The sequence below is a fragment of the Herpailurus yagouaroundi genome, unplaced genomic scaffold, assembly GCF_014898765.1.
Source record: "Herpailurus yagouaroundi ecotype Mexico unplaced genomic scaffold, PumYag 166, whole genome shotgun sequence".
Classification (NCBI taxonomy): domain Eukaryota; kingdom Metazoa; phylum Chordata; class Mammalia; order Carnivora; family Felidae; genus Herpailurus; species Herpailurus yagouaroundi.
Genome location: NW_024412407.1, coordinates 27,292,687 through 27,306,910, shown reverse-complemented (window position 1 = coordinate 27,306,910; position 14,224 = coordinate 27,292,687). Strand labels below are relative to the sequence as shown.

Sequence of the window (14,224 nt, the reverse complement as noted above, 5' to 3'; positions counted from 1 at the left end):
TTAATTCGTGGAATATTTTCTGCTCTATGAATGTAATTGATGTACCCACCCCCCGCCCCCACCAACGCCAGGCTTCAGACCCTTCACTGATGCCCCACTGCCCTTCCTTCCTAGTCCTTCCTTCCCTTCATCATCTGACCCGTGATTATTTCTCTAGCCTTATTCCTTGGTGCTAAATACTTGTGGGGCCTAGGGTTACTGAGTTAGACCACACATTGAAAATGCAAGGCTCATATACAATAACAACAACAATCGCAACTACAACAACAACAATGACAATAGTATCTTTACCTGCAGATGTCTCATCTTATTTCTGGAAGAGGTAGTGATGGGTACTACAGTGGTGTGAGCAATAAACATTATGTCAGAAATTTTGGATTTGAGCCCTGGTTCTTCTGCTTGACTACATAAACTAGGGTAATTTGCTTAATCTCTCTAAACCTCAGTTTCCGCATCTACAAGGAAACTTACTTGACTTCTCTTACTGAACCAATGTGAGAATTGGATGAGAAGATACAAACTATCACACACTCCTGGTGGGAGAGTAACTGGGGTCACCATTCTGAAGCACAGTCTTAGTGGAATTAAGAATGCACACACCCTCTCACCCCACAATCCCTCTACAAGGTGAACACTCCAAGGAAACTCCTGAATTCATAAGGAGGCCCTTATGAGCATATTCATCACAGGACTATTTGTGGTAGCAGGAAGTTGGAAGCTATGCCAGAGTCTGTTACTAGAGGGATATAGAAATAAAATGTGTCACATATGCACAATTAAATACTGCACAGCACTCAGAATAATAAAGTAGATTTACAGGAAGAAACATGGGTAGATCTAAGAAACAATGTTAAGTGGGAAAAGTAAAAGAACGATGAAGTGTATAGCACAATGCCATTTATGTTCATTTTAAAACCTGCCAAAATGAGTATATTTGTCAAGGATATACATATATCTATTAAGAATGTCAGATCATTTGCTCAAAACATTCCACTGGTTTCCTTTTTACTCAGGATTTGAGCCAAAGTCTGCATTTACAATGGCCTACAAAGTACCACAGTATTTATCACTGACCCAGCTACCTCTCAGCCTCTGTTTCTTTCTCTTCCCATTCATTTTTCTGTAGTCACTGGCCTCCTAACCATTCTGGTCTCCTAACCCTGCCTCAGAGGAAACCTAATGAGGCTGTTAAATAATTATTTTCAAGTTCTCAGAGTTTCAGAGAAATGGAATTTAAATGAACCATCTCCGGGGATTATATCAATCCCTCTGTATCCAAGCACAGCTCCTTCCTGTTCCCAAAGTATATAAATTCTCTCGGCCTTCTTCAATATCAATACAATGAAAACTCTGGAGCCAATGGCACCCCAACAAGTATAAAGTTTTTTGGATAGTTGAGCTTCCCCAGAGTTTCCAAACTTCTAACTCAGCAGACCTGGAATGAAGTAGGGGGCAGTCAGGAATACAAGTGTAGAAGCTCTGAGTTCAGAGTGGGAGCTTTAAATAATAGTGAGTGTGGTGCATGTGTACACCATCACTTCCACAGCGGAAACAGGTCAGAATACATATGAAAAGGTAAACAGGACAAAACTACTATGACACTGGGTCTGAGTCTCATATCCAAAGGTAGAAGAAATTAGTTAACAAATCCGAATGAAAAATGGAATCTTCCCATTTTCTCTTTCTGTTTGTGCCTTCTCTAGAAGTTTGTGTTCAATCATAGTCCTTCTTTTATTCATTCAACAAATATACTGATCCCATTTATTGAGCAATGTACATAAAGCGAAGGAAAACACAAATATCCCTCCATTCATGTTGCATATATCTTGCAGTAGGAAGCAAACAATAAACAAATAAGTAATATGAATATAGATTGTGTTGGATTTGCAATCAGTGCTGTAGAGAAAAGGGAAGCAAGAAAAGGTTAGGATGTACTCAGAGGGGGTGTTGTGATTATAAAATGGGGATCCAAGACAGCTTCACCTTCACACTGTTGTGCAACCATCATCACCATCAGGTCTAGAACTCGTTCAACTTCCTCAGGTCAAACTCTGCACCCATTTAACAGTAACTCCCCATTCTCCCCTCTGAGCAGACCCTGCACACCACCATTCTACTTTTTGTCTCTATAAACTTGACTAGGCTAGGTACCTCATATAAGTAGAATTATACTATACTGTCCTTTTGTTTCCTGGGTTACCTTTAAGCCTTCAAATATGTATAATTAAAATGGAACTAGGATATTGGAGAAGGCTGCTCTTCCTCCTCTCCTCAAGTAGCAAAGTGACAGTGAAAGTCTTAAATATTCATTCATTCAATAAGTATTAAGCACCTTCTATTTTTTAAGAGTTTTGAGAGAGAGAGAGAGAGAGAGAGAGAGAGAGAGAGAGAGAGAGAACACAAGAGCAAGCTCATGAGAGCGAGTGGGGGAGGGCAGAGAGAATCCCAAGCAGGCTCCATGCTGTTAGCACAGAGCCTGAGGCAGGGCTCAAACTCACAAACCATGAGTTCATGACCTGAGTCAAAACCAAGAGTTGATGCTTACCTGACTGAGTGACCCAGACACTGCCCCAAACACCTTCTAAAAGCCAGTCCTAGTGCTTGGTGCTACAAAAAACAATGGTGAGGAAAAAGACATGTTTTCCCTTCTTACATGGCACTCATTGTCTTTCACAATGTTCTTTTGTCATATTCCTGCCCAAAATGTGTAACCTGAATCTAATGATAAAAGTGATCAGTCTATAGGGGCACCTGGGTGGCTCAATTAGTTAAGCATCCCACTTTTGATTTTGACTCAGATCATTGCCTCATGATTTGTGACATTGAGCCCTACGTCAGGCTCTGCTGCTTATAGCGGGGAGCCTGCTTGGGATTCTAACTCCCCCCTCTCTCTGCCCCTCCCCCACTCATACTCTCCCTCTCTCTCTATGTCTGTCTGTCAATAAATAAAAAATATAAAAAAAAAGATCAGTCTACAGAACAAATTTCTACAGGAAGTTGACTTTCTAGAAAACAAATGACCTGTGCTGTTTAAAACTGTCAGTGTCAGGAATGACAGTCTGAGGAACTGTTGCAGATTAAAGGAGAATAAAGAGACATGACAATGAAATGTAGTGTAGATCACTAAACTGCATTTGGATCAGGGAGAAACATTTTAGTATAAAAAATTGGACAATTAGTAAATGTTGAATATGGATCATAATTCATACACACACACATACATTGGACAGAGCAAGCAAATGTGGGAAAATATTAATAATTGCTCAATCTTGGTGAAAGCTAAAAGAGTGTTAATTGTACTATCCTTGCAATTTTCTGTAGGTTGTATATTTTTCCAACTAAAAAATGTAGGAGGAAAAGTAGAGTGTTCCACTAATAAATGTTATGGATTCTCCTTCCCTGAATGCCCTTTATAAACAAGCTTGCCATCACTTTTGGCTGGAACAAAACCCTACCGAGAATGACCTAGTACCAGATCTTTCATACCAATCTAAAGTACCAGGAACTTTAGATTAGAAGAGTGGGTGCAGGTAAAATTAATTTATCTTTGATTTACACCAAAATTGTCAACAAGCAAAAATACCTGAAAAGAAACACAACCTTGGCTCATGTTAATACAGTTATAAAAATTCCATACTCTTATTATCATTTTGTGGGATCACTAGTAAACCAAGGCCATAGAATTCAACCATAGAGGCATTTGGGAACATGTGCAGAAGCTGAAGGCAGAGAAAAAATTGTATCTGGCAAATAGGGGTACGAGGTATATGCAAGACCTAGGGATATATAAAGAGTGTGGTGAAGGAGAATGAGATTTGTTAAGCTAAAAGTAATGTACATGTTATTTCATTTAATCCCCATAACAGTCCAATAAAAAAGTATTATTATTCCACTTTACTGACTGAGAGGTTAGACAACTGTCCCAAGCTCATTTAGCCAGTACAAAGAAAAGCTGGAATTTAAAATTGGGTTTTTGTTACTTCAGAAACCATGTTCTTTCTGCACCCTGCAGCACCCTACCTCCACAAAGAGTGAAGACTGTACAGCATAGCTATCCAAGCAGTATTTGAGCCGGTTCTTTTATTTGTGCCAAGGTCACCTTCTGCTAATGTCCTCCCTTTCCTCCCGAATATATACTGATGGGCCAGAAATGGAGGTACTGAGATCTTTAAATCTGAAAGTGATATGTAGCCAGGTCTTGCTAAAATCCAAACCCAATATAGAGCCAAAATGTCTCCAGACTATCTTTTTAGCTGCCAAGAAAGATTCCAACACATCACCATAGCTATTTCAATAGTTCCCAGATATGATTTTACAGCTAATTATAATTTCTGCTCACAACATTAACCCATCTCCTTTTGCTTGTCTTTTAGTAGAAATATAGGATAGTAGATTTCTAGATGCCAAATATAAAAGTCCCCTTCTGAGACTCCTTTCATCATTCCATTCCAAATATTTTTCTAGTCACTACCTCATTCTTTTTTTTTTATTTTTTTAAGTTTATTAATTTATTTTGAGAGAAAGAGAGAGAAGGAGAGAGCAAGAGAATCCCAAGAAGGCTACTCAAGGTTTATACAGAGTCCAATGCAGGACTTGAACTCACAAACCATGAGATCATAATTAGAGCCAAAACAAGACTCAGATGCTTAACCCAGGCACCCCAGTCACTACCTAATTCTTGAGAAAAAGAACTACCTTCAGTGCAGGTACGGTGTGCTAAAGAAGAAAATGAAACCTTGATTCTCATTGTGTAAAGGAAGATGGGGATGGGGAGCAGACATTTTCTAAAATGGTAGCCTAAAGGCAGGAAGATGGTTGCAATTTCCCTGACACCATAAAAATCTCCAGTTTGGGCTTCCCAAACCTCAGTCTCACTCTAGGTTTCCAAATGCTGCTGGTACACACTGCCACAGAACATCTGCCACAAATGATGACAGTCCCGACTGGAACAGATCAGGGTAGGAAGGCAGATGGTGCCAGTTTAAGCAGGATTGTTTAACAAAACATTTTTTTAAGCTTCCTAGTTCACTTGGCCATTTGCTCCCCAGACTTGGCTTCCAATCACGAGCAGATTGAGAATGTTCACCAGAGAATGGCAAAACCCAGAAGAACCAGTACCATAAAAATGTCAGCTCACTAGTCAATCCAAAATGTGATTAATCCTTTCCAGAGCTAAAATGGCAGAGAGATGCTGATAAAAGGATTTCACCTATGTCAGAGTGATCATTCCGGCTTGATTGTGGTTGAAAACTAGAGACTGCCCTAGTATTATATATATATTATATATGGGCATGAGTGTTCCCCATTGTTACCCATATCTGTGAGCAGCTTAGAGCTCATGGCACCTAGAATATTGTTAGTATTTATTAATCATCCATGGAAATAATAAAAAAGACCACTGCATATCAGGCATTACTACACACCTGTGTCTATTTTTGGATCTCCTCATTATTTTTTTAAACTTATAAATGAATATGGACTTGAAATAAGGAGTAGTAGACATTCTGAACATGCTATTAGTATGGGAAGATCAACACAGAAGATAAAGGATTGCCTTTCTATTTTAGTTTAAGAAGGAAGAAAACCCCAAATATGTCTAGAAACAAGAAGATTGACAAAGCATCTAAGGATCCTGACTTTTTTATTCAGGGAAATTCCATAAAAAATTGGAAGTGAGAAATTCCAGCTGAACTCATTGGTTTCAGATATTTGGGGATCACAAACTTAGCCCTCAATTCAATTCAGTTGACATGAAGTCACAAGGAGCACTTAGCACCTTGTCCACACTAGACCTCAATCTAGTAGGTTTTTATGGTTTGCAAATAGTGTGCATCCAGGGCCAGCCTCCTGCCATATTCCCTGGCCCACCCTCCTTGTCCATATTGGTAACTTGAATAATGAGATTCTCTCAGCTCTCACTCACATTCACCCAGCAGCCATCATAAAATATTGCCCTTGAAGCAGAATAAAGCCCCAAATCACCTTCTTACTGACCACTGCATTGCACCAGATTACTGAAGTATGAGTGCTCTCTACCCTCTTTATGGAAAGTGACACTTTCCTCATGTCTTAAAAAGACACACACACACACACACACACACACACACACACACACACACGACACATACTCTCTCTCTCTCTCCAGATGTATAGTTTTCTATCTCTATTAAGTCCAAACTTCTAAGATCGTACTTCTACGTCTTTCTTTTCACTGTTCTTCTATCACTTACTCCAATTAAACTTTTCTGTGTCTCCTGCTTCAACAGGACAATTCTTTCTTCATGCATGCACATCATGCTAGCATTAACATCAGCCCTCACACAGGCTGTCCCTCTGTGCCCAGAACACACTCTTTCCAAACCCTGTTCAACATGAGCTTCCTTCCAGAAGCTTCTCTTGGCAACCTACAGATAGGTATCTTATCTATCCAGTATGCTCTCCTTGCCCCCTGCTGTCCTCTCACTAATGTCCAGTGGCATAACTCACTGGCCTAGAATTTTGCCCTTAGACAACACCCAGTTAAGGAATATGGTAGGAGTTGTAGATGGTAAGGTGGAGCCCAGGGACAGAGTTTTTGCCTCATGATGCCTTCAGTTTGACTTTCCTTTCCCAGCTGATATCTGAGATACAAAGAGTTACTTGGCCATGGCCAAGGAAGTACCCCAGGCTCTATGGCCCAGTTTGGCTATGTCAGAGATCTGACACGAGAACTGAAGTCCAAGTAAAATATTAATAGGTACAACCAAGATTTGAGCTCGAAGGCATGGAAGCTTTCGAATGGTCTGCTCATTAGATAAAGAGGAAACTCAGCCACCTCTTCTAATTCACCTACCTACCCTAACACTCCCAGCACTACACTTCTCAAATGACATCCCAGTCAGGAAAAGTATGAATTTCAAGTCAGTGAAAACCCATCCTGATGCAGACTAAGACACTCCACACCAATTGTATGTAGACCAAATTCCTCCACCCAAATGTAGACTAAAATCTATTTAGATGTAGACCAAATAATCTTTGCTTCATTCCCACAATACCCATGGGGTCCCTGGTACATGAAGACACAACACTAGTATCATTGAATAATTATTTGGGTACACAATCAGATAGCCAGACCTTCTCTACAGGCTGTATAGACTCTACATTCTCTAGTATCTTTCTGGGGTAGTTGTGAACAAGACACCCTTTCTTAGTCCCTGTGGGATAACTGCATTAAATGCAACATTAATCACTCATGTTTTCACTCATATAGGCTAGTTTCAGGCAGAATACAGTTTTGGAAATTCTTTTTTTTATTTATATATTTTCTTTGAGAGAGACAGAGACAGCACGAGCAGATGAGGGGCAGAGAGAGACATCGGGAGAGAGAAAATAATGAGCAGGCTCCACACTGCTAGCGCAGTGCCCAATGCAGGGCTCAAACTCACAAAACCATGAGATCAAGACCTGAATCGAAACCAAGAGTTGGATGCTTAACTGACTGACACACCCAGGTTCCCCACAGTTTTGGAAATTCTTAACATTTCTCTATCCCACCAAAACAAGATGATCATCTTGACAAATTAGAAAATACTGAGCCTCTGCTTCTAGAGGTTTTCAGAAACTAGATGACATACCAGGAAGAATCAGAATGAGATTTTCCAAACAAGAATCCTAAGGAGACCAGGAGAAAGCCAGGAAGAGTGTGCAGTAAGGGATTCGAAAATGATATGATATATTGATGTCAACAGTGAAAATCAATTTCTTCTCTACTTCTTGTGATTTTCTACTTCCTTTTCCTCAACCTGAATCCTGTTGACACCTAATAAAAGTCCTCAGGAGAAAGTATTAGAAGGAAATCCATATTCCTGTCCACCTTATTTTCCAAACTACAATTGTTACATAGGATGGCCATTGTTTACAATGAGCCCTGATACACACTCATTTTTATCAAGAAGCTTTGTTAAATAGCTATATTTTGCCCCCCAATCCTTGCTTTCCTTGTAAGAAGAGAATCTAGAAAATCCATGCAGTGTCCAATCCATCACTACACTCTGGCTCCACTTTCAGACTAGCAGTTTTGAGTGGTCAGAGCCTATGGCTCCTTCTTCCATGTACCTCCTCCCAATATTCAACCTCAGTAATATACTGCACACAAGGTGGCTTTGGAAAGGCCAACTATCTCTCTTCATATCTTTCTTCATATCTTTAAATGTGTTCTCTCCTTTCACGTAAGGACTCAGCTGTCTTTCTCTCTGTCCTCTCTCACCAGAGTGTGCTTGGTTCTTCTTATAACCCTAGGTATCTGCTCCACACTACCACCAGCTCCGTTGGAAAGTTGTTTTGTTTTGTTGTAGGGAAGACACCAGATCATCTGGGTCATATTTAAGTTGTATCATGTCTCAGAGTCCTGAGTTCTTATCCAAATATAGATCAGTATGACTTCTCTGCCAAGATCCATCTGCCTCACCCCAGGTCAGGAAACATAATGTACAACAGAGTGACAGCCACCAGCCTTAAGGGATAATCTTTATCCCTCTTCCCTAGTTTTTTCTAAACTCCAATCTGCTTTGTTATTTCTGTGATGAAAAAGGAAAAAAAAGGAAGAGGATAAACCAAAAACTATAATCCAAAAATAATAGTTATCAATTTGGAATATACTTGGCGAAGGGTATTTGCCTCTACACATGATTTTGCTTAAACTAAGGTTAAAATGAATCTGCCTTCTGGAAGCCCTTACCACGTACCCATTGATAATGGAGAAAAGTTGCCCAAGAAATTCTAGAAGGTAAAAGAAAGACAAGCTAGGAATCAATATTTGCCACATTTAATCCATAAAACAGGCTTTATGCATAGATAAGTGTTGTCTGGGATTCTGGTGTTGGAGTACTGCCCACAGTATACATGACATTGGGGAGTGGGGGAGGGTGGAGAACAGTTTAAGACTCCAAGGGCCTTCAGGAGTTGAAAATAGGTTTTGTGATAAGAACAAACTGCCTCTTGGAGACCCAGTAAGTCAGACCTATTTTCAACTTCTCTTCCAATCCTTATTAATTAATATGCCTATCATGAATATAAAATTCATAGATTCCAAAAGAAAAAAAAAACAGAGCCTTCAGTTTTCAAGGTTTATTTAGCACTGGTTCATAACAATATGCTTGGGAACTCAGATGAGCCTTCATACAGTTTTAAAGATCACTAGGCAGTCACACCCCAGTGGAACTTGGTAATCTAGTCTCCTACAGCCTGCCCTGGCCTATAATCAATCCCTACCACCTTTCTGACTTAGATAAGAGAGGCAGTGAGATATGCTCAGCAATTAAAAAAAAACAGATATTTAGCTCCTTAAGCATGGAGGAAGAAGTACTCCCTCTTGATGATAGACCACTTTATCAAACTGGACCTGCTATTCTACAAAGTCCACTCCAATGCCTTCCCTAAAAAGATATGACACAGAGACTTTCAGAATCTCCTGTGAGAAAGTGTGGCAAAACATGAAGGAGGCAGCAGAGCCAGGTGGAAGAATCTTCATTCATTTAAAGAACATGTCTAAGGATACTATGTACTTGGCTCAGTGGGAAAGACAGAACTGATAAAGCAAGCCCTGCACCAGGTCATAAAGGAAAGGCCAAGAAGGATGGCAGGGCAAAGAAGTAGGATCGACTCTGGAGAGGAAACACCAAAGAATAATCTTTCCTCATATTTTCCTCAACAGAGCTGAGAACATTTTTGGTCTGGAAGAGAACAGAGTGTAGGCTTCCAAATCACCCTGATCCCAACAAACCTGTTTGCCCTTTCCAAATTTGCAAGGCTTCTGGTCTGCCCCCTCAGTCCACAGTCCAGCCATGAAATACTTTCTGCTCACACCCACAGGGCATAGACAGCCAGAAGTACTCCAAGGTCAGCTTTCTTCCTCTCTGGCTCCGTCTCAGATTTTTTGCCAACTGTATAAACACAAAAAAGTCACTTACCAATGGAATTTTCCTACCTCAGAGGAGAAATACCTGATGAGAAACTGCAAGCCAAACCCAGGGAAAGGTAAGAAGTTGGCCAAGTAGAGTCAGGCTTGGGAGTTAAGTGCAGCTGTGCCCACGGGGAGTCGAGGAGTCGTGGCCCTGGAGATGTCAGGCACTGGGGAGGTGGGGCCTCTGTGGAGGCAGGGCTCTAAGGAGGCTGAGCCCTTGGGGAGGTAAGGATTTGGAGAGGCCAGGGTCTAAGAAGGGTGGGAAAGGGTAAAGGAGATTCCTTAATTGGAATCTGGGAGGAAATCTGGAGGTGGACAATGGAAGACTAGTGGGGCCCTGCACAGGTGAGGAGGTGGACTGAGGGCTTAAACGGGACTTTGCTGCAGACTGTGACAGCCAGATGTGAATTTAGAAATAAACAACCTTCACAGAGTCCTGCATATGGAGGAAGTGGTGGTTTGCAGGAGGAGATTGTGGAGAGCCGGTTGGAGCCAAGCCTGTGGTAATTGGGCAGCCAGTCCAAGATCCAGCTTGAGTCCACTCAGCAGTCCTTTAAACAGGATAGAAGCACCCCTCCTCCACCAGCCACCTCTCACAGGATCTCCTATTATGTTCATCAAACACTCCTATCCATAGGTTCCTCAAACACTCCCATCCATGCCATCCATATCCACCCACTCACCCTAGTTTCCCATCATTCCAGAAATAAAACTAAAAGGGAACTGGCTTGAGCTTCACCACAAAGGATTTACTGATACAGTCATTCAGTGTTTATAGCACATTCTAACTGAGTATGCATTGAGCATTGTGCTAGAGGAAGTAAGGACAAAGATATAGTCCCAGGGTACAGAGCTTCATGCTCTAGACATTCAAAACATAGGGTTCTAAGACCCTGAACAATGACCAAAGAAAGGTTCCTCCTTATTCCCAGAACACTAATCTTCAAACAGAGGCAAGACTCTCAGAGATAAAGAAGCTACTTAGAGACAGAGGAATGAATGCACAAGTGATAGACCCAAGAAGACGTGTACCTCAGGGAAACAGGGCACCACTGCTGCTACTTGATAGTGCTGAGAGTCCTCTAAACCCTAAAGTAGGTTCCTTAAAGACTTGGGTGTAGTTTCAGGGAGGGGAGAGAAGGGCAGTGGCAGGTCCCTAAAGGGACAGAGTATTTACTACCTATACTAAGACAGCACATTGAAATTGGAACAGAAAGAATTGTTCCATGTAAGGAAGAACCTCCAACTGAGGAAAACCTACAAATTACATTGACCCTGCCCTAACACATCTCCAGTAAGTATGGGACAAGGGCACTAACTGAGCACCTCCTTTGTTCCAGGTGCTATGCTGGGTAGTGGATGAGAGGCCCAGCCAAGACTATGGAGCCAGAATTCCTAGAGACAAAGGAGATAGGCAGGAACTGGAAGGATGGCTGTCATGACAGAAGAGTAGGGGTGGGGCATCTATGTGTTTGATTTGCATCTATTCCAACAGTCCTAGGATGTCTTCCCCTGCTTCAAGCTGAAAATTTTCCCAGATGTGCATCTGCTTGAGGGAAAGAAGGGAAGGTACAGGGTAAGAGTCTCCCTTTCCTTGCATCTAATCCCAAGGCAATCTTTTCCATTCTCCCTGTGCTATTCACTACCTGCTGGGTAGAGAGTAGGTGGCGGGGGGTTGGGTGGTGGTGTGGGGAATGCCAGGACCTCCATTCAATCAGCAGGTAATGAAAAAACTGGTCCAGGCACCCTCCTTCCCTCCCTCCCTCCCACAGGCTACCAGGAGTCCTCAGCCTGGATCTGTATCCATGCACCACCTTTGGTGGCCAAGCCCTTCCAGGTGGACTTGTTGCCATTTCCCGATGCTGCCAAGGAGTCTTCCACCATCACTTTTGCCTTTGCTGTGGTGCCCTGGCCTGACCACTGCCTCCACAGTGGACACAACAGCTCTGAAGCCCCCACTTGTGTCCATACCCACAACCCCAGGCTGCTGTCTCTGCACCCTTGGCCTTGTAGACCCAACCTCAATGGTCGCCCAAGCCTGGATTGCATCTGTCTGGGAGAAGAAGACAAAGAGAAAGGGGCCCTACATGTGCACCCTTTCCTCAAAGGAGTTCCAGATGGCTACAACCTCCAGAGGCAGGAGGGCATCCACAGTGAGAGCCAAGGCTGGCGGGGTCCCCTCAGGTGCTATGGAGATGCCCACTGTGGTGCCCTGAGCCACCTGAGAGTTGCCAATTGAGCAGAGTTGGCAGGGAAGGGGAGACGTGGGTGAGGGGCAGTGGAGAGGCCATTGGTGGACAGTGACTAGGACTGCTTTGAGAAAGCACATCTGGGAGAAGCACACCTGTGAAATGGCATGTTTGGCAAGGCTTTTCTGCACTCTCCTGATGCACTGCACTCTTTCCTTTCTCTGTCCTCTCTCCACAAAAACAGCTCCCTAATCCCCCAGGCTTCTCTCTCCCCCAGTTCACCTCTCCACACTTCATACCTGCCAAGTTTTGTGGCTCAAGTTATGCAGATTTTTGTGTTAATCCTAAGATCCATTTCCTGAGTGTGCAAAAAATGGTTCAGTGCTGATCTAGCTGCGTTTCAGGGATGAGACAAGCTCAGGGTCTCCATGCTACTCCACCATCTTAACTTGGTCTCACTAAGTTTTAATGATTTGTTTCTCCTTCTCCTCTCTCCTCCCTATCAGACCTGACTCCACCCACCTGTCTCCTCAGTTGTGTTGAAGCCCACAGGTTTGTGGGCAGGGGTGGCAGAGGAAAGGAGTGGCTACTACCCTCACCCCTTTTCCTCCTTGTACTCTCCCCTGCTCTGCCTCCAGTGATGTGTGAGTCTCTCCTTGATTGTCCTTCCTCTCCTCCTTCCACCCCCACTACTCTCTACTGCCTTTCCCTGGGAAGTTGGTGCTTTTCTTTTTTGGGGGGGTTGGAGGAGTGGAAGGAGGGGAATCAAAGATTCTGTCCCAGAGACCAGAATACGTGAGACTGGAGAAGGTGAAAGAAGCAGGTAAGGCAAAGGCTTTGCCTTCACATGGTAGGATTGTTTGGGGTCAGGCCCTGAACATTTTCCTACTTGAAAATCTGTTACAGTAAAACAAGTCAAGAGGAGAAAAAGAAGGAGCAAGTAGGGTGAGAGGCAGGAAAGGACATGGAGTTTCAGTGTACAGGCTAAACTGGGGGGACCCAGGGATTACAGGTGCTTCCTAGAAGTGGGGGGATGCAGCCACCTTGTCCCCATCCCTCTCCCATCCCAATTGCAGCTCTGGACTGTTCTCATCTCCCTCCCCTGGGACAGAAGCTGTGGCCCCACAATGTCATTGCCTTCCTGTATCTCCTGCATGTTCCCATCTTTCACTGCCTTCTTTTGCTTTGACCCATTACAATAAATTTTAAACTAAAATAACAAAGAAAGGGACAGAACTGTCCCAAGGCTGGGGGTAGGGGTGGGGTGGGTGGGGGTGGGATGAATGCAGAGGGTTCAGAGTTGGGGGCATAAGTCTCTCCTGGAGAAAGGAACAGAATGGGGGCCTGGCAGTTGGAGCCCACCCAGGTGATTTTACATGAAGTATCTGAACCTGAAGGTGTGGGAAGAGGGGAGAGGAGAGGAGGCAAGGGTGTGAGCCAGACACAGGAGAAAAGTCTGAAAAACACAGAGATAAGAGAAGCAAGGAAGATAGATGGAAGGTAGGATAAGAGAGGGAACATAGATCTGAGTCTGGGGGAGGGAAGCAGGGAGAGAGACAGAAGGAAGAGTTGATGGCAGACTCAGTCCTGGGAAATCTCAGATCAAAAACTGTTTGGAGTCAGAGACACAGACAGATAGATCTGCCTGAAAGAGATGAAGGTGAAGGAGGCAAAGTAGGAAGGAAGAAGAGAGGGCTATGGGTTGGCGGTGGGGAGGGAAGAAGACAAAGAGAGAGAAGGAGGCTGGTATGGAACAGGAGGAGAGAGCCAGGTCAGGGAGGGGGACATATATTGGCTTTATGATCCTCTTCCATCTCACCTGGCTCCATGCTGAGCTGGTCCCCTCTCAGGTGCTGCTAGGTAGTGGATGTGCCCAGAAAGCTGACAAGGTGAAGTTGCTGCCATCACTGCCCCAGGCTCCTTCCCAGTGTCAAACAGTGATCCCAGAGACCCCTATACGGATATGAAGACTACTTCCCCTACCATCTCCCCCCAAATGCCACAGTCAAAAGATTCCTGAAGTGCAGTGCTAAATGTTTCATGGTTAATGCAGCCTGGCACAGAGCGTGAATGAGGGAGTGGAGGCCAAGAAGAA

At 43.3% G+C, this 14,224-nt stretch overlaps 1 protein-coding gene across 5 annotated transcripts in view; it reads right to left on the bottom strand.

Annotated features, from left to right (window-relative positions):
* LOC121038833 (cationic amino acid transporter 3-like) overlaps positions 1-14,224 on the bottom strand; it is a 124,851-nt gene that overhangs the window by 3,831 nt on the left and 106,796 nt on the right. Inside the window, exon 1 of one of the 5 annotated variants that reach the window (XM_040488711.1) lies at positions 9,948-10,068. The exons of 3 other annotated variants lie outside the window; for them this stretch is intronic. The gene's annotated coding sequence lies outside the window, so the exon portion shown is untranslated. Of the gene's footprint in view, positions 1-9,947; positions 10,069-14,224 lie in introns of those variants that run through there. One more of the 5 variants, XM_040488715.1, reaches the window with a different exon arrangement.